General features: G+C 42.0%; 1 pseudogene; it reads left to right on the forward strand.

Moving 5' to 3' along the window:
• LOC139002402 (small ribosomal subunit protein eS24-like) overlaps positions 1–11,543 on the forward strand; it is a 65,353-nt pseudogene extending 53,810 nt beyond the window's left edge.
• The last annotated feature ends 10,664 nt before the right edge of the window (positions 11,544–22,207 follow it).

The raw sequence follows: 22,207 nt of genomic DNA on the forward strand, positions 1-22,207 counted from the left end.
TACACGTAGACACTATAATTCCAAAGCCTAAGAAACTAAGCCCGTAATTAAAATGTGTGGATCTCTTGGTGGCAGCAGATTGAGTTGCTAACATACTTACAGGCCCAATTCATCACAATATATCTGCAGCCGTCCAACCTCTCCCGGTCCTGGAAGGCAACAGATGCTGGTGAACGGCAGACTGCCTTGTCCAGGGGAAAGGTCAGTCTGCTGTAGAAATCTCACAGGGCAAGGGGAGCAGGCAATGACAAGGTAGAGCACTGCCTGGGGAAATTGAAAACTAGCCAGAGATCCTTTTGTTTCTGCTTCTACTGCTTTGGTCTTTTCGCCTGACAGTCATATCTCTTTAGAAGAGAATTTCTGAGTCTAAAACCTTTGAATGAAAGCCAAGTAATCTGTTCTGCAAGAGGCTATTTATAAATTTGGTTTACTCACAACATACCATACAAATGTTCTGCTTGGGAGAATCAACCGGTTTTTCTGAAAATCCAGACCAACTTCAAGAGGAATACAAACATATGATTTCACATAATAGGTGATCATAAGCACTAGGTCTTTACAGACTCATTAAAATTTCAGCAAGTTATTCTTCATACTGCTGTAATAAATTTACTTCCAAGCTTAATCCTACCAAAAGCAGTAAGAGTCTATACTGAGCATAGCTTAGTCAAAAGCATGTTGAACTTGGAATTCAAAGATATGGATTCAAGTTCCACCTGCTAGTATTGAACACAAAATCCCCCTGAGCCACAATTTCTGCTATTGGAAAATGAGGAACAATAATCCTTGCCCTGTCCATCTCTTAGGGTTATTATGAAGCTCAAAGTAGAGATTTAAATGAAAGAATCTGAAAATACAAACATAAGTTCCTGTGCTCAATAGTAAATTTTTCTTAGAATTAAATGCTATCCCCTAAAAACTGTAGAAATGGCCTCTTTTACTGAAAAACAACTTAATGCCCAACAGAAGCTATTTTCATCATTCTATTTCCTCTGTCCTCCCCCTGCCATCCCCAACTCTGGCCCTCACCTCTGACCATCCACCAACCCTAATGATGGGTACTTCGTTTAACCTAAGTGCCCTAAAATTACAAAAGTGTGAAACTCCAACAATAGGGGAAGAGCAATAAATCATATTGGAAGTCAGGTAACTTTGTTCTAGTCCCACTTCTTCTAGAAGTACCTAGTATGTGCTAAACACTGTGCTACGAGCTAGAGATTCTTCATTGAACAAGATTCAGTTTAAGCTTCAAGGAAGTCATCCTTCACACATCTTCTCCATCGCTGCCCACATTCAATCCTGTCATTTGTACCTTGAATCCATCCATTCTGTCTCTATTTACAATGCCACTACCCTGGTCCCAGATGGCATCATTTCATCATCACTTGCATAGACTATGACCATAACCTGCTAAATGAGATCACCCACATTCCACTCTTGGCCCTTGAAGTAACTGTGATCTTTTCAAAGCCCAAATTTGGTCCTATCACTCCTCATGCGTAAAGCACTTAATGATTTCTAGCAGTTACAGAGATAGAGACCAAACTCTTTAATATGGACTATAAGAGCCTACATGATCTGGTCCTACCTACTTCTCAAACCTCATCAATCCCTTTCCTCTCTGTGTTTCAGCCACATCACAATCCCATAGCTTCTTTGTATCATGGTCCCTCTCCTACTACAGAGCTTTTAGCATGCTGTTCCACTGCCTTCTCACCCAGTCCCAATCAGGGCTGGCTGGCTGGGCAGGAAGATGGCGTGGAAGGTTCTGATCAGGGCCAGCCAGCTGGGGGAAGGGGCCACGGGCAGTTGGCCAGCCTTGGGAGGTTGGCTGTGGGAGTGCACTGACCACCAAGGGGCAGCTCCTGCATTGAGCATCTGCCCCCTGGTGGTCAGTGTGCATCATAATGACTAACAGTCGCTTGGGCTTTTATATATCTACTAGAGGCCTGATGCATGAAATTCGTGCATGGGTAGGGTCCCTAGGCCTGGCCTGCGATCAGGGCCAGTCTGTGGGCCAACCAGAGGGGCTGTCCTGGTGCCACCCACTTGCCAGCCCCGCCCCCCACTGCCACCACTGCCACCAGTGAGGGAGGGCGATCAAGGGGCAGCGCCGGCCCACTTGCTGGTGAGCATCACCTCCCCCACCGCCCACTCGCCAGCTGGCGCTGCCCCCCACTGCCACAGTCACCGGTCGCCTCCCTCTGCGGGGCAACCAGCAGTGCAATCAGAGGCCCCCGCTGGCACCCGCCTTGGCTGGCCTGGGGCCTGCAGGCTGGGGCAGCTCCTTCATTGAGCATCTGCCCCCTGGTGGTCAGTGTGCATCATAGCGACCTGTCGTTCCACCGGTTGTTCCTCCGTTCGGTTGATTTGGAAATTAGGCTTTTATTATATAGGATATATATAAAACCCTAATATGCAAATAGACTGAATGGCAGGACAACCAAACAACCAAACAACTGGGCGCTATGATGTGCACTGACCAGGGGACATACGTAGAACATGGTGGGCATCGGCAGCAGGTGGCAGAACGTGGAACATGGCAGGCATTGACCGCGGCAGGATGGTGGAGCAGGTGAGTGGAGGCGCCAGACCAAAGAGGGGTGCTGGTTGCTATCATTAGGATGAGCCTCTGGTGGTTACTGAAAATTCTTTGCTCCCATGCACCGCGGTCCCACCTGGTGCCCACACCTGCTGTCAGTGCCGGCCTCATTCACACCCGCTGCTGGCACTGGAGCCACCGCTCACAACCAGCGCTAGTGCCCGGTGCCAGCCCTGATCACTCAGCGACATCAGCAGGTGCGAGCAATGGCTGCCAGCCCTGATTGCCCCTCAGGGCTTCTCCACCTCCCCCTGCTCCTGAGGGGTGATTTGGGCAGCAGCTGCCACTCGCACCCACTGCTGGTGCTGGCCCCAATCACTCCACGCTGTCAGCAGGTGCGAGCAGGGCCAGTGCCATCAGCACATGGGAATGGCAGCAGCAGGAGGGGGGCTGCCGGCAGACAGGGGACTGGAGGCCGTGGTGGGAGGGGCCAGGCAGAAGTGCAGAGGATGGGCCAAGGCCCACGCCTGTGCCCACCCCTACCTCATGGCCCACAGTTCCTTTCAAGGTGCATGAATTCATGCACTGGGCCCCTAGTATAGATATTAAAGGCTAATATGAAAAGTGTCCCCTCAGGAGTTTGACCAGGAGACCAAGAGTTCGATTGCTCGCTATGACATGTATTGACAACCAGGGGGCAGCGCAGAATGAAGGAAGGCCTCAGCCGGCAGTGGGCAGCTGGGGAAGGAAGGCCCCGCTGGCAGCCAGAAGGCCCTGATTGGCCCTGATTGCCGGACAGGCCTAGGGACCCTACCTACGAATTTCATGCACTGGGCCTCTAGTTTTAGTAATAAATAAAGCAGGTTAGCAGGCATTTACATCTTAGTAAACAGTAGTGTAAACTCTGAGGCCAGAATTATTTATCTCTTTTATTCATTGATGTGTTCTCAGTGCCCAGAACAGTGCTTGGCAAATCATGGTCACTCCATAAATATTTCTTGAATGGATGAATGAAGAGGTAAAATATTTATAAGCTCAAGGGATGATTATAATATTTAGCAAGGCTTACTGGCTTACTACACATTCATTAATTTATTTCATTTATTTGATGTCTACTTTAGTTTTATTTTTGTTGTTGTTAATTCTCACCTGAGGATATTTTTCCATTTATTTTTAGAGAAAGTGGAAGGGAGGTGTAGAGAGAAAGAGAAACCTCGATGTGAGAGAAGCACATCGATTGGTTGTCTCCCTCATGCACTCCAACCAGGGCCGGGCATAGAGCCTGCAACCAAGGCATGTGTCCTTGACTGGAATTGAACCCAGGACCCTTCAGTCCACAGGTCAATGCTCTATCCACTGAGCCAAACCAGCTAGAGCTAATGTCTACTTTAATAGGAGAAATCACAGAAGTCATAAACACAACTATTACTTCCTTACTGAGTGACCTTGAAAAGTTAGATAATCTCCTTCAGATTTGTTTCCTCATCCCCAAAATGAAAGTAATACCACCTGTTTTGGCTTACAGGATTAGTGTAAGATTCAGAGGATATCATGAAAACTATAAAGAGCCACATAGGTGAGAAGAGCCAAACTAGCATTTTTGAGGAACTATCATATGATGGGCATTGTGCTTAAGAAATGATAGTATAGTAAGTCCCTCTGTGCTGGTCTCCACATAAAAAACCCTAAAAGCTCGAGCTTTGGGACAACATGAAATGAAACAACATACGAATAATAGGGGTGCCAGAACAACAGAAAGATGAACATGGATTAGAAAACCTATTCGAAGAAATAATATCAGAAAACTTCCCTGAGGTGGGGAAGAAAAAAGTCACACAAGCCCAGAGAGTCCCAAACAAGGTGAACCCGAAAAGACCCACACCAAGACACATCATAATTACCATGGCAAATGTTCAGGATAAAGAGAGAATCTTACAGGCTGCAAGAGAGAGACGGAAAGTAACATACAAGGGATCTCCCATTAGATTATCAAATGATTTCTCAACAGAAACACATCAGGCCAGAAAAGAATGGACGGAAATCTACAAAGTGATGCAAAGCAAAGGACTGAATCCAAGAATACTCTATCCAGCAAGGCTATCATTCAAAATTGAAGGGGAAATAAGAAGCTTCACAGACAAAAAAGGGCTAAGGGAGTTTATCACCACCAAGCCAGCCATGCAAGAAATGCTAAAGGGACTGGTGTAAAAAGAAGAAATATCAAGCTCAGAAAGAAAACAGCCACACACACACACAAAAAAAGAAATGGCTACAAACAAGTACCTTTCAATAATAACTTTAAATGTAAATGGACTAAATGCTCCAACCAAAAGACATCGAGTGGCTGAATGGATAAAAAAACATGACCCATACATCTGCTGTCTACAAGAGACCCACCTCATTAGAAGGGACTCACACAGACTGAAAGTGAAGGGATGGAAAAATATCTTTCACGCAAATGGAAAGGAAAAGAAAGCTGGGGTAGCAATACTTATATCTGACAAAATACATCTCAAAGTGAAGGCCATAACCAGAGATAAGGAAGGCCACTTCATAATACTAAAGGGATCAATACAACAAGAAGATATAACCCTGGTAAACATATATGCACCCAATGCAGGAGCACCCACATACATAAGAAAACTTCTGGAAGATATCAGGGGAGAGATCGACAACAATACAATCATAGTAGGGGACTTTAATACACCACTGACATCACTGGATAAATCCACTAGACAAAAACTGAGCAAAGAAACAGCAATCCTAAATGACTCACTAGATCAGATGGACTTAATTGACATCTTCAGAACACTTCACCCCACAGCTGCGGAATATACATTCCTCTCAGGTGCTCATGGGACATATTCAAAAATAGACCACATATTGGGTCACAAGCAAAGTCTCCACAAATTCAAGAAGATTGAAATCATAAAAAGCTTCTTTGCAGACCACGATGGCATAATGTTAGAAATAAACTACAATAAAAACAACCCAAAATACTCAAACACTTGGAAGCTGAATAGCATGTTATTAAATATTGATTGGGTTACCGATGACATCAAAGAAGAAATTAAAAACTTCCTGGACACTAATGACAATGAAAACACAACAATCCAAAACCTCTGGGACACAATGAAAGCAGTCCTGAGAGGAAAGTTTATAGCTCTACAGGCCTATCTCAAAAAACAAGAAAAAATGGTAGTCAATCATCTAACTCTACAACTCAAAGAATTAGAAAGAGAGCAACAAGAAAACCCCAGAGTGAGCAGAAGGAAGGAGATAATAAAGATTAGAGCAGAAATCAATGAAATAGAGACCAAAAAAACAATACAGAAAATCAATGAAACCAAGAGCTGGTTCTTTGAAAGGATAAACAAGATTGACAAACCCCTAGCCAGGCTCACCAAGAAGCAAAGAGAGAGGTCCCAAATAAACCAAATCAGAAATGATAGAGGCGAAATAACAACAGACCCCACAGAAATACAAATGATTGTTAAACAATACTACGGGCAACTCTACTCCAACAAACTAGACAACCTGGAGGAAATGGACAAATTCCTAGAAAAATACAACATTCCAAAACTCAATCAGGAAGAATCTAAAAACCTCAATAGGCCAATAACTATGGAAGAAATTGAAGCAGTCATCAGAAAGCTTCCAGCAAACAAAAGCCCAGGGCCAGACGGCTTCACAGGGGAGTTCTACCAAACATTCAAGGAAGAACTAAAACCTACCCTCCTCAGACTACTACAAAAAATTCAAGAGGAAGGAACGCTTCCAAGCTCATTCTATGAAGCCAGCATCACCCTAATACCAAAACCAGGTAAAGACATCACAATGAAAGAGAATTACAGGCCAATATCCCTCATGAACATAGATGCCAAAATCCTCAACAAAATCTTAGCAAATCGGATCCAGCAGTACATCAGAAGGATCATACACCATGACCAAGTAGGATTTATCCCAGAGATGCAAGGATGGTACAACATCCGTAAATCAATAAATGTGATACATCACATAAACAAATTGAAAGAAAAAAACCACATGGTCATATCAATTGATGCAGAAAAAGCATTCGACAAAATCCAACACCCATTTTTGATAAAAACTCTCAGAAAGGTGGGAATAGAAGGATCATACCTCAACATAATAAAAGCCATATATGACAGGCCCACAGCCAACATCATACTCAATGGACAAAAACTAACACCATTTCCCCTAAGAACAGGAACAAGACAGGGATGCCCACTCTCACCACTCCTGTTCAACATAGTACTGGAAGTATTAGCCATTGCAATTAGGCATGAAGAAGAAATAAAAGGCATCCAAATTGGAAAAGAGGAAGTAAAACTGTCCTTATTTGCAGATGACATGATATTATACATACAAAACCCTAGAGACTCCATCCAAAAGCTACTAGACTTAATACATGAATTTGGCAATGTAGCAGGATACAAAATTAACCCCAAGAAATCTGAGGCATTTCTATACACCAATAGTGAACTTTCAGAAAGGGAGATCAGAAAAACAATCCCATTTACCATCGCACCAAAAAAATTAAGATACCTAGGAATAAACTTAACTAAAGAGGTTAAAGACCTCTACTCAGAAAACTACAGGACGTTGAAAAAAGAGATAGAGGAAGACATAAACAGATGGAAGAACATACCATGTTCTTGGATTGGTAGAATCAACATCATTAAAATGTCCATACTACCCAAAGCAATCTATAAATTCAACGCACTTCCCATTAAAATACCAATGGCCTTCTTCAAAGATCTAGAACGAACTCTCCAAAAATTCATCTGGAATAAAAAAAGACCCCGAATAGCTGCAACGATCCTGAGAAAGAACAAAGTAGGTGGGATCTCAATGCCAGATATCAAGCTGTATTACAAAGCCACTGTTCTCAAAACTGCCTGGTACTGGCACAAGAACAGACATATAGATCAGTGGAATAGAATAGAGAGTCCAGAAATTAGCCCGAACCAATATGCTCAATTAATTTTTGACAAAGGAGGCATGAACATACAATGGAGCCACGATAGTCTCTTCAATAAATGGTGTTGGGAAAATTGGACAGACATATGCAAGAAAATGAAACTAGAGCACCAACTTACACCATACACAAGAATAAACTCAAAATGGATAAAGGACTTAAATGTACGACAGGAAACCATAAAAATTCTAGAAGAATACAAGGGCAACAAAATCTCAGACTTATGCCAAAACAATTTCTTCACTGATACAGCTCCTAGGGCAGTTGAAACTAAAGAGAAACTGAACAAATGGGACTACATCAAAATAAAAAGCTTCTGCACAGCAAAAGAAACCATCAACAAAACAACAAGAAAACCCACCTCTTGGGAAAACATATTTGCCAACGTCATATCTGATAAGGGCTTAATCTCCAAAATTTATAGGGAACTCATACAACTTAACAAAAAGAAGATAAACAATCCAATCAAAAAATGGGCAAAGGATCTAAATAGACACCTTTCAAAAGAGGACATTCAGAAAGCCAAGAGGCATATGAAAACATGCTCAAAGTCACTAATCATCCGAGAGATGCAAATCAAAACAACAATGAGGTACCATCTCACACCTGTCAGAATGGCCATCATCAACAAATCAACAAACGACAAGTGCTGGAGAGGATGTGGAGAAAAAGGAACACTTGTGCACTGCTGGTGGGAATGCAGACTGGTGCAGCCACTATGGAAGGCAGTATGGAGGTTCCTCAAAAAATTGGAAATGGAACTCCCATTTGACCCTGTGATCCCACTACTAGGAATATATCCCAAGAAACCAGAAACACCTATCAGAAAGGATATATGTAACCAGATGTTCATAGCAGCACAATTCACCATAGCTAAGATCTGGAAACAGCCTAAGTGCCCATCAGTAGATGAATGGATTCGAAAACTGTGGTACATCTACACGATGGAATACTATGCTGCTGTTAAAAAGAAGGAACTCCTACCATTTGCAACATCATGGATGGAACTGGAGAGCATTATGCTAAGTGAAACAAGCCAGTCAATGAAGGAAAAATACCACATGATCTCACTCATTCATGGATAATAAAGACCATTACAAACTTTTGAACAATAATAGATACAGAGGCAGAGCTGCCTCAAACTGATTGTCAAACTGCAGTGGGAAGGCCAGAGAGAGTTGGGGGGCAGGAGGGAGGGGAGTAAGAGATCAACCGAAGGACTTGTATGCATGCATATAAGCATAACTAATGGACATAAGACACTGGGGGGTAAGGGAGGGTAGGGGTTTGTCAAGGGTGGGGGGGAAAAAAGGACACTTATGTAATACCCTTTGTAATACTTTAAGCGAAAAATAAAAAAAATAAAAATAAAAAAAATAAAATAAAATAAAATAAAAAAAACCCTAAAAGCTCATGCTTTTTCCTCTTCATGCTTTTCCCACCTATTTGTGATCATCAATTATAACTATTCGCATGCTCTCTTGCACTTTGAAATACAGGAATTCTGGGAACCACAAAGCAAGCAAGAACTTGAACAAGAGATTCAGCAAAAAGTCTAAATGTAGAGGAGGGACGTGCAACGAAGCATCTGAGATTATTCCCAGGCTAAAGGACTGAGGGCAAAACTGTTTGGGTATTGCCAGTGGACACTCGTGGTCAAAGATAAGCATAGCAAGTTTGATGAACATTCTTTTCTCAATAAAATTACCTAGCAGACATTAGATGTTTGGCAGAAAAGAGCATGGGGAAGGTGATGGATTGTGGCACTATCGCTGCCTTTTCTTTATTCTACAAAATCCTTGTAGGTAGTGTCATGATGGTGGTGTGCTGCCATGCTGAGAGCAATCACAACATTTCCCGTTTGCCTATCCTAGAAAAGAGAAGTCTCGTTCTCACCCTCCCCATCACAATCCACATGCAATTATCCACCATCCCTTCTCCCTCTCTACTCATCATTGCACTACTCATTGACGGCCAAAGCAAAGACCTTGAGGTATACTGTTGATACAAGGCGCTGGGTTCAATGTTCTCCATGTAGAAGTAGCTCTGTTTGCTGGGATGCACTTACATGATGTAATAAGAAGACAAGGGGTCTAAGCATGACTAAGGATGCTCTTATTTTCATAATTCTGGCTTTCAGAATTGCATTCACTACTTGAAGAGAAATACACACATTTAATTATACACTCATACTGAGAGATCTCATTCACCGGTGTATTGATTAATTTCTTAAAGAGAAAGCATAAAATTTTCTACCTTTTAAAAACTTTTTGCCCTAGCCAGTTTGGCTCAGTGGATAGAGCATCGGCCTGCGGATTGAAGGGTCCCAGGTTCGATTCCGGTCAAGGGCATATACCTTGGTAGTGGGCACATCTCCAGTAGGGGGTGTGCAGGAGGCAGCTTACCGATGTTTCTCTCTCTCATCGATGTTTCTAACTCTCTATCCTTCTCCCTTCCTCTCTGTAAAAAATCAATAAAACATATTTAAAAAATAAAAAAGTTTTAGTTGGTGTATTCCTTGATTCTAATAAGAAGAGCTCAAGTTAACACTTCAAGGAAGCCTTCAAAACCATGGCAAACGTATTCCCCCCCCCCCCAAAAAAAAAAGAAAACTAGAATTAAAATAAGATTTTCACCAGATCTCTGAATGTAGGGACTTTCAAAAATATTTCTGAAAAGAATCATACATGGTTTTCACAAGAAATGAGGCCTTTTCCTCTTGTATTTGACATATATTCTTCCTAGAGCACAGCTTCTAGGCAATATTTGCCTTCCTGCCCTAGCCTGTTTTGCTCAGTGGATAAAGTGTCAGCCTGCAGATTGAAGGGTCCCGGGTTCAATTCTGGCCAAGGGCACATACCCAGATTGCAGGCTCGATCCCCAGTTGGAGTGGGCAGGAGGCAGTCAATCAATGATTCTCTCTCATCACTGATGTTTCTATCTATCTCTCCCTTCCTTTCTGAAATCAACAAATAAAAATTAAACTGTGCTCTGTTATTAAAAAAAATTTGCATTCCTATAAAACTGATGTTATTTAAGAAATTACTGTAAAAAACAATGGTATCAAAGGGGGAAGAGAGGGCTTGCAGAGTTTCAAGTTCCTAGCAACAACGGGAAATAAAAGAATTTATAATGCATAAGTATATTTTAGTTTTGAAAGTGAAAATTATATTAGTTGATCAAATCACCATTAAGCAAATTTTAAACAGCATGTAAAGACTAAATAAAAAATAAATGAGCTTTTAAATCTGTTATTAACAAATGAGAAATAAGGCATAAAATGTTAATGTTAGTATTTTTCAAAGCACAGAATCAAAATAAACAGCAGCACAGTTCAAAACTGCCAACAAGAACCACAAGAATAAGTTGTCAAATGAACAGCCAGCCACTCAAAACAAACATGCATGTGTTCCCAATGCTGCGTGAATAACAACCTTTCTCCTGCAACTGATGTATAGCCAACAGCTGCACGTAATACAAATCATGTTCTCTAATTACTCTACCTCCACATATCCCACTTGTACTGTGAAAACTCTCACTGTAAGAGAAATGGCTATTCATTATACCTGCCAGTCTCTATGTGAAATTCAACTGGGAAACTCTATCACACCAAAACTAAAGTATCTCTTTGACCTTCAAGAAACCTTAAATATCAGGTACAGGGAGAGTGGTACATTAGAATTCTGACTGTCACTTACTAACTATGCAACCTTAAGACATTAATTGAGTCTCCCTGAGTCTTGGTTTCCTCATCTCTTCAGTGGGGATGAGACCTCTTTAAGATGCTTGTGAAAATTAATCAAAATGCTATTAAGCTCTAAGCACAAATACTAAGAATCCAGTGAATGGTAGCTATCAGACAAGAGATTTCATGAAAAAGAAGAAGAAGAAGAAGAAGAAGAAGAAGAAGAAGAAGAAGAAGAAGAAGAAGAAGAAGAAGAAGAAGAAGAAGAAATCTGGATCATCCAGGAAAACAATATGGAGTTTCCTTCAAAAAATTAAAAATGGAATTACCATATGATTCAGCAATTCCACTTCTGGATATAAGAAAACAAAACCAATTGACCCAAAGCACCATGCCCAATTAATATTCGACAAAGGAGGCAAGAGCATACAATGGAGTCAAGACAGTCTCTTCAATAAATGGTGTTGGGAAAATTGGACAGATACATGCAAAAAGATGAAACTAGACCACCAACTCACACCATACACAAAAATAAACTCAAAATGGATAAAAGACTTAAACGTAAGATGGGAAACCATAAAAATACTAGAGGAATCCATAGGCAGCGAAATAGCAAACATATGTCGAAGGAATTTCTTCTCTGATAATGCTCCTAGGGCAATGGAAACTAAAGAGAAAATAAACAAATGGGACTACATTAAAATAAAAAGCTTTGCACAGCAAAGGAAACCATCAACAACAACAAGAAGACCCACTGCATGGGAGAACATATTTGCCAATGATATCACCGATAAGGGTTTAATCTCCAACATTTACAAGGAACTCATGAAACTTAATAATAGGAAGACAAACAATCCAATCAACAAATGCGCAATGGACCTAGATAGACACTTTTCGAAAGAGGACATACAGAGGGCTGAAAGACATATGAAAACATGCTCAAAGTCACTAATTATACGAGAGATGCAAATCAAAACGACTATGCGGTATCACCTCACACCTGTCAGAATGGCTATCATCAACAAATCAACAAACAACAAGTGTTGGAGAGGAACCCTTCTGCACTTCTGGTGGGAATGCAGACTGGTGCAGCCACTGTGGAGAACAGTATGGAGCTTCCTCAAAAAACTAAAAATGGAACTCCCATTTGACCCAGTGATCCCACTTCTAGGAATATATCCCAAGAAGCCAGAAATACCAATCAGAAAGGATATATGCACCCCTATGTTCATAGCAGCACAATTCACCATAGCTAAGATTTGGAAACAGCCTAAGTGCCCATCAGCAGATGAGTGGATTAAAAAACTGTGGTACATCTACACAATGGAATACTATGCTGCAGTAAAAAAGAAGGAACTCTTGCCTTTTGCAACAGGTTGGATGGAACTGGAGAGCATTATGCTAAGTGAAATAAGCCAGTCAGAGAAAGATAAATACCAATGATCTCATTCATTTGTGGAATAATATAGAGGACAACATAGACTGATGAACAGGGACAGATCCAAAGACAGAGAAACAGCAATCAGACTATTAATCCCCAGAGGGAAAGTAGGGGAGGGTGGGGGTAAGGGGGAGAGATCAACCAAAGGACTTGTATGCATGCATATAAGCCAAACCAATGGACATGGACAACAGGGGGATGAAAGCATGAGTGGGGGGGGGGGGGGAGGATGGGGATTAATGGGGGGGGGGATGAGGACACATTTGTAATTCCTTAACTAATAAAGAATTTAAAGGGAAAAAAAAGTAAAGGTAAATAAAAGCAAAAAAAAAAAAAAAAAGAAAGAAAACAAAACCATTATGTTGAAGAGATATCTGTACTCCCGTGTTCATTGTGGTATTATTCACAATAGCCAAGGTATGGAAAGAACTTAAGTGTCTGATGAATGAATGGATAAGGAAAATGTGACATTTATATATATTTACTAGTATGTGGACTATTATTCATATTCAATAGACCTATAATAAATGTGTATATATACAAAGAATATTATTCAGCCTTAAAAAAGAAGGAAATCTGCCCTAGCCAGTTTTGCTCAGTGGATAGAGCGTCAGCCTGCGAACCAAAGGGTCCCGGATTCGATTCCAGTCAAGGGCACATACCTTGGTTGCAGGCTCCTCCCCAGCCTGGGTCCTGGTCAGAGCACATGCAGAAAGCAACCAATTGATGTGTTTCTCTCACATCGATATTTCTCTCTGTCTTTCCCTCTCTCTTCCACTCTCTCTAAAAAGATCAATGGAAAAATATCTTCAGGGTGAGGATTAACAAAACAAAAACAATAAATAAAAATTAAAAGAAGGAAATCTGACATTTGTGACATCATGGATGAACCTGGAGGGTATTATGCTAAGTCATATAAGCCAAACAGAGAAAGATAAAAACTGCAAGGTATCCCTTATACATGGAATTTTTTTTTAAGTTGAACTCATAGAAATAGAATAGAATGATAATTGCCAAGAGCTAGGGAGTGGGGAAATGGGTAAAGGTTGGTAAGATATGCAAAAAGTATTAAGATAAATAGAGTCTGAGGATCTAATGTATAACATGGTGACTACAGTTGATAATACCATCTACACTAATAAAAGAAAAACATGCAAATTGGTGTCACTCCGCTATGCCCACCAGCCAATCAGGATGAGTATGCAAAGATGGCTGTTAATTTCCATATGCAGGCACGGAGAGAAGACTGAGGGCTTCACCCGAGCGAATACTGGAGATGACTGAAGACTGAAGAGGCTTGGCTTCTCTGCTGCAGCCAGAGCGAAGGCGTGGATCCCAGATGCCAGAGCAAAACTGGTGCCCGCAGCCAGGGGAAGGAAGGCCTATTACACGAATCTTTTTGTGCAATGGGCCTCTAGTATTGTATAATTGGAATTTGATAAGAGAGTAGGATTTAAGTGTTCTCACTTAAATGGAGGGGGGAGGTAGATATGTAGATGAGGGATATGTTATTTAACTCGATTTTGGGAATTCTTTCACAATATATATCAAGTATATTTCTACTGCTGTGTGTTTTGATATGCAGTGCTTTCACTGTTATCTAAATACTAGAGGCCCAATGCACGAAATTCGTGCAAGAGTAGGCCTTCCTTCCCCCAGCTGCTGGCACCAGCTTCCTTCTGGCACCAGGGACCCGGGCTGGCCTCACAGCCTCAGCTTCTTCTGGAAGGTCATCCGGTCTAATTAGCATATTATGCTTTTATTATTATAGATTCTATAGTTTCCACAGACAACAGTGTGGTGAAAGCCTAGGAGAGAGGTAGAGGGGGAAAAGGAGCACATCTGAAACACTTCCAACAATAAAGATTTTTTTTTAATTCCATAGTTTCTATCACAATTTCTTCTTAGATCTATGTACAGAGTGAGGCAAAAGTAGGTTTACAGTTGTGAGTACATGGAACACAGTTTATTAATTATTGTATTATTTTCCACTAGAGGCCCGGTGCACAAAATTTGTGCATAGTAGGGAAGGGTTCCCCTCAGCCCAGCCTGCACCCTCTCCAATCCAGGACCCCCAGCTCCTAATCACTCACCTGCCTGCCTGCCTGGTCACCCCTAACTGCCCCCCCCCCCCGCCATCCTGATTGCCCCCTCACTGCCTCTGCGTGCTGGCCTGATTGCCCCTAACTATCCCCTGCTGCCAGCCAGGTCACCCCCAACTGCCCCCTCCTACCAGTCTGGTCGCTCCTAACTGGCCCCCCCTGCTGGCCTGATCACCCCCATTTGCCCCCCTCTGCAGGCCTGGTCACCCCTAACTGCCTCCCCCCCGTCAGCCTGGTTGCCCCTCACGGCCCCCCCACTGGCCTGGTTCCCCCGGGCAGCCTGCTTGTTCAGTCCTTTGGTTGTCCCTCACTAACACCCCTGCCACCCTGATCACCCCATGCAGCCTGCTTGTTCAGTTGTTTGGTCATCCCTCACTAACCCCCCTGCTGGCCTGATCGTAGGCAGCCATCTTGTGAGGGCATGAGGGTTAATTTGCATATTACCTCTTTATTATGTAAGACTAGAGGCCCGTTGCAAGAAGAGATTCGTGCAATAGGCCTTCCCTTCCCCTGGCTGCCGGCACCAGTTTTCCTCCGGCACCCAGGACCCAGGCCTTCACTCTGGCCAGAGCCTTCAGTCTTCACGGCTCCAGACAGAGCCTTCAGTCTTCGCTACGCTGCTTCACCCCCACATATGCAAATTAACTGCCATTTTTGTTGGGTTAATTTGCATACTCTCCTGATTGGCTGGTGAGCGTAGCGAAGGGACAGTTAATTTACATGTTTGTCTATTATTAGGTAATATTATATAGGATATGAACAACTGTAAACCTACTTCTGCCCCACCCTGTATTTAGAAGTATGTTCTTTAAATTCCAAAATGTAACAATTTTTATACTATTATTTCATAATATTCATTTTATAATATAATATGAATATATTTATCATATTGTATTATATTACTTTATATTATTTGAAAGTATATTCTATGTGGTTTTGGTTTTTAGAATATGTTAAACTTTCTTTTAGCCCAGTATTGGTCAATTTTTTAAGAAATTACATGTATGCTTGAAAATAATGTGAAATAATGTGCCCTATTATTAGTGGCTTAAGAAATAAAGACCTTTAATTATCTTATCAAACTAGAAGTCTGCGAGTTAGGCACTCCAGAGTTGAAAACTTTGAGCCTCCAACTCAAATAATGATTTTAAATATTTATGATGTTACCATAAGTAAAATATTGTCTCAATTTTCTTTCAATTGTTCATTGTTAGTGTATAGAAATGCAACTGACTTTGTGTTCCAATTTTATATCCTACAACATTGCTGAATTCATTGATTAATTCTTTCATTAGGGTTTTGTAATTTTTTTCATATAGATCTTGTACATATTTTGTTACCTGCTCATTTTCTATATAATGCTCTTACTTCAGTATGGCTGCTAGTCTTCCTTTTATTTTGTAAATCATTAGAAACACAGTATGAGTGTTGAAACCACTGCACTAGTCTTTTTACACTACCATCATTAATATATAATATTAATTTATCACTAAGACTAGAGGCCCAGGGCACAAAATTCATGCACAAGTAGGGTCCCTAGTGGCTGCCAGCTGTCTGCCGGGGCCTCCCTTCCCCCGGCTGCCAGCCAGGTCCTCCCTTCGCATCTGCCTTGGCCTGGTACCGCCTGCTCACCTACTCCACCATCCTGCCACAGTCCTGTTTTCATCAGGGTCCATCAGGCCAGCAGTGCCTCCACTGCTGTCCACTGCCAGTGCCATGTTGCCAACATTCGCCATGTTCCGCACTGCCCCCTGGTGGTCTGCGCACATCTAACTCCCAGTTGTGAGAATACAAAGCTAAATCCCAACCTCATGAGTTACAGACAAAAAGGAGTCCACCTCTTTCATTTTACAGATGAGAAAATTATGGCCAAGAGAGGTGCGAGTATTTGCCCAAGTTCATGCAGTAAGCAAGTGGCAAAACCAAAGTTAGAAGTCAGATTTTTAAGAGAGGAAGAGAATGGAAGCACAAGGAAGAGAGGACATAAAGCAAGAAATCTAAGATAGGAGGAGGAAATGAGATCCAGAGCACAGAGGAATTAGCCTTAGATTTAAGGGTAAGTATCCCTTACATTTAAACTAGAAGAAAAGTATGGATGTGAATATAGATTAGCTTTCAAGGGTGTAAGGAAGTTGCATTTACCATAAATACTGTAATTTACTGATTTTTCACACTACCTCCACGATCTTTATTATGTCGAGGACTATATAAAAATGCTATATATGCCCTAACCAGATTCACTCAGTGGATAGAGTGTCAGCCTGTGGACTCAAGGGTCTCAGGTTCGATTCCGGTTAAGGGCATATACCTTGGTTGCGGGCACATCCCCAATAGGGAGTGTGCAGGAGGCAGCTGATCGATGTTTCATAGGGAGTGTGCAGGAGGCAGCTGATCGATGTTTCTCTCTCATCAATGTTTCTAACTCTCTATCCCTCTCCCTTCCTCTCTGTAAAAAATCAATAAAATATATTTTTTTAAAAATGCTATATGATCTCTTGAAAGGGAGGGGGCATCAGAGAACCAGAGAGCAAGGGCCACAGAAACAGTTCCAGAGTTGTAGGCAATGAACTTTGCCAACTTCACAACTTAGCAGAGGCTCATTCCCAATAACAAAAAAGTCCAAGAATTACAATTAAGCCAAGAAAACTTTAAAGCTACTCAAGTGAACAGAATGACCCAGCACGTGAGTATGGGGTTTGTGAAGTAAATGTATCCCCTGGGTTAAATGGGGAGGGTGCTATCTACATATATAAAAGCCAAGCCACTGGAACGACAGAACAACTGGAATGACCAGTTGCTATGATGCACACTGCAGCGGCCAACTGGCCCGATTGGGGCCCTGATTAGCTCCCCCAATCTCCCGAGACCCCTCCCCCCGGCTGGCCCCACCCCCGTTCAGCAGCCCCCCCCCCACACACACACACATGCTTCTCTAATGCGTGAGGGCATTCTTCAGAGAAAAGTACACTTATTATAGGGAATAACCCAACTTGATTCCAAAGTCCTTGAATAATCTCTTAGTTCTTACATAATGTTTCACTCTAAAGGATTGTCTTTAGTGCCAACAGCACCCAGAGTGGCCAAGCCCTCACAAGAATTAAAAATTTAATAAGAAGAGTCCAAAGACTTTCACACTTTCATCTGGAAGAGAAAGTCCAAACAATTAAGAGGAACATGGTAGAAACAACCCCTATGAGGATGGTGTGAGATGTCTTGAGCTTTGTGCTTCCTTTGCATATATGTTGGGGGAGGCAGCATGGCTTCATGGGCTTTAAAATCATGATAGTGCATCCCAGGTCCTCTCTCTCCATACTACCCTGACTTCAGTTACATCAATGCACTAATGATTTCTGACTACATCTCATTCTAGAACTTCTGGCCCTCATACCCATCTTCTTGTCTAGTGTCCCACAGACTCAAAAAAAATATTTATTTGGCATCTACTATTTGAACTTATTATTTTCACTCTCCTCAAAGAAAAGATGGATGAAATCTGGGGGCCTACACCAGAGTGTCAGATTGGACTAAAGTTGGAAGCATCCACAGGTGTCAGGTACTACCCCAAGCACTTCTACCTCCGTATCTCATTTAATCTTCACACTAATCCAATGAAATAAGACTCAATGGCTCTAAGGCAGTGGTTCTCAACCTGTGGGTCACGACCCCTTTGTCGGTCAAATGACCCTTTCACAGGGGTCACCTAAGATCATCCTGCATATCAGATATTTACATTACGATTCATAACAGTAGCAACATTACAGTTATGAAGTAGCAACGAAAATAATTTTATGGTTGGGTCACAACATGAGGAACTGTATTTAAAGGGCCAGAGGTTGAGAACCACTGCTCTAGGGGAATAGCTCAGTTGGTTAGAGTGTCATTTCACTGGGCAAAGGTTGCAGGTTCAATCCCCTGTCAGGGCATATACAAGGATCAACCTATCCTATCTAATAATAGACAAACATGGTAATTGACCGTACCTTCACTATGCCTCCCATTGGCTAATCGGCGTGATATGCAAATTAACCTCCAACAAATATGGCAGCTAATTTGCATACTGCAGGCAGGGTGGGACAGCGTGAGCTGCCAGCGTGCTGCCATCCAGGGCAGGCCCGCCCCCACCTTGCCACCCAGGACCCGATCTGTGGGTCCCAAGAGGCAAGGCAACCCCGCCCCAGAAGCCCCAGTAGCCAGCCCCACCTTGCCGCCCCAGAAGCCCCAGAAGCTGGCCTCACCTTGCCCCAGAAGACCCAGAAGACCCAGAAACCAGCCCTGACTTGCCGCCTGGGACCCCATTGGCAGGTCCCAGGTGGCAAGGCAGCCTCGCCCCAGAAGCCCTAGAAGCTGCCTGATATGGTAGTAACTCTATCAGTAAGCACTCTGAAAGTCAGTGGCATAAATGCACCAATTAAAAGACAGATTATGAGGGTGAATCAAAAACAAAACCCACTTTAAATATAAAGACACATTTAGATTAAAAGTAAATGAATTAAGCTGCAGCCTGTTTTGCTGAGTGGATAGAGCTTTAACCCGTAGACTGAAGGGTCCCAGGTTCGATTCCAGTCCAGGGCATGTACCTCAGTTGCTGGCTTGATCCCCAGTCCCTATCAAAGCATGTGCAGGAGGCAACCAATCAATGTGTCTCTCCCTTTCCCTTCACTCTCTCTAAAATTCAATGGAAAAATATCCTTGGGTGAAGATTAACAAAAACAAAGTAAATGGATTAAGTAACATTAAAGAGATTATAAGAAAAATACATTTCAAATTTTGTTAGTTGTATAATGGTTATGTTTAAATTGTTAACACCTAAGAAATTGGGTGAAGGGTACATATAATGTGCTGTAGTATTTTATAGTTTTTTTACATGTATGATTATTTCAAATTAAAATATTAAAAAATTAAAAATTAATAAAATATTAATTGAAATGTATCTGCATTACATGAAAAATCTCCTAATTGCTTCTAGCATAATTTATTAAATTGTGCTAAAATTTACAAGGGTTCAATTAAAAAATATCTTAATTCTAAATGATATAATAGAAAATATATAATAGTGCAGTTATAAGTACTTATCTGAAAATAAAAATTTAAAGAAGTGAATTTAAAGAAGGGATTAGCCAAAGAAAATATATGCATAACCCATGGACACAGACAACAGTATGGTGATGGCCAGAGAGAAGTGGGGGGCAAGAGCTGGGTAGAGGGGGCAAAAGGGGGGAAATAGGGACATCCTATATAATAATAATAAAAAGCTAATATGCACATTGACTGAATGGCAGAATGACTGGTTGCTATGATGCACAGTGGCCACCAGGGGGCAGATGCTCAATGCAGGAGCTGCCCCCTGGTGGTCAGTGCACTTCCATATGGGGAGTGCCACTCGGCCAGAAGCTGGCTCATGGCTGGCCAGCACAGAGGTGGTGGCAGGAGCCTCTCCCACCTCCGTGGCAGCACTAAGAATGTCCAACTAACGGTTTAGACCCGATCCCTTGGGGGCCTAAGCCTTTAGTTGGACATCCCCCAAGGGCTCCCTGGCTGCCAGAAGGATGTCTGACTGCAAGCTTAGGCCTGATCCCCTGGGGAGTAGGCCTAAGTCGACAGGTGGACATCCCCCAAGGGGTCCTGGACTGTGAATGGGCGCAGGCCAGGCTGAGGGGACACCCCCCACCAAGTGCACAAATTTTTGTGCACCGGGCCTCTAGTGAATGCATAAAGAAGTGGAACAGCCCAGGCGGCGTGGCTCAGTGGTTGAGTGTCGACCTATGAACCAGAAGGTCATGGTTCAATTCCTGGTCAGGGCACATGCCTAGGTTGTAGGCTCAATCCCCAGTATGGGGCATATAAGAGGCAGCCAATCAATGATTCTCTCTCATAATTGATGTTTCTATCTCTCTCTTCCTCTCCCTTCCTCTCTGAAATCAATAAAAAAATATTTTTAAATGAATCCATTTAACAAGAAACAGGTATATAAAATAGATGTTTTCAAGATTTTTATATTTCAAAGACATTTCAAAAAATATTTCAGAAAGTCACATAAGATTACTATTTTGACAAAATAGGAACACTGATAAAAATTATTGACTATGGCCGAAACCGGTTTGGCTCGGTGGATAGAGCGTCGGCCTGCGGACTGAAAGGTCCCAGGTTCGATTCCGGTCAAGGGCATGTACCTGGGTTGCGGGCACATCCCCAATGGGAGATGTGCAGGAGGCAGCTGATCGATGTTTCTCTCTCATCGATGTTTCTAACTCTCTATCTCTCTCCCTTCCTCTCTGTAAAAAATCAATAAAATATATTTTAAAAAAAATTATTGACTATGATTTCATAAAAAATAGGCTTGTTACATGAAGAAGACTTAAACGCATATTACTAAGTACAAGAAGCCAATCTAAAAAGGCTACATCAGGGGTGGGCAAACTTTTTGACTCGAGGGCCACAATGGGTTCTTAAACTGGACCGGAGGGCCGGAACAAAAGCATGGATGGAGTGTTTGTGTGAACTAATATAAATTCAAAGTAAACATCATTACATAAAAGGGTACGGTCTTTTTTTTTTTTTTTTACTTTTATTCATTTCAAACGGGCCGGATCCGGCCCGCGGGCCGTAGTTTGCCCACGGCTGGGCTACATGCTATATGACTCCGATTACATGACATTTTGGAAAATATAAAACTATGAAGACAGTAAAAAGATTAGTGATTGCTGGGAAGAGGAGGTAAGGAACACACAGAGGAATTTTAGGGTAGTGAAACTACTCTATATGATACTATAATGGCAGATATATGTCACTATACTTTTATCCAAACCCACAGAATATATAAGAGCAAGAGTGAACCCTAATATAAACTATGGACTTTGGGTGACAATGCTATGTCAATGTAGGTTTATCAACTGTAACAAATGTTCCACTCTGGTGGGGGATGTTGATAACTGGGAGGCTGTGCATGTTGGGGAGCAGGGAACATATGGGAAAGCTATACCTTCCTCTGAATTTTACTGAGAACCTAAAACTGCTCCTAAAAAGTTTTTTTTTTATGAACATGAACAGTTCTTTCAATTCAATAAATTTAGCTTTATGGAAAATTTATATTGTCTTCATTTTTCTCATTTTGCTGCCAATCAATGAAAGCGTTTTCACAGGCCCCAAATTGGGGGCCATTCATTTGAGTTACTTGCTCAGGGCTCCTGGATTAACTGATAAGTAGCTATAAGGGCTTCATGGTATTTGAGTAAAGAGCCAGGTTACATCTCTCTTCTCCAGCCATCTTTCCGGATGCCCTGCGTTAGGCAAATTAAATTATGTTGCCTTTCCTTAAAAGATGTGTTACAGAGAGTAGCTCGGGCTTTCCCTTAGGGGAGCTTTAGCTCATTCTGTGGGTTGCTTCATATTTAAAAGAGAAAAGAATCATCATCTGAGGTCTTTTCAGAAAAAAGGTAAC

Source organism: Myotis yumanensis, unplaced genomic scaffold, assembly GCF_028538775.1.
Source record: "Myotis yumanensis isolate MYYU_CA2020_CCGP unplaced genomic scaffold, mMyoYum1.0.hap1 SCAF_2, whole genome shotgun sequence".
NCBI lineage: Eukaryota > Metazoa > Chordata > Mammalia > Chiroptera > Vespertilionidae > Myotis > Myotis yumanensis.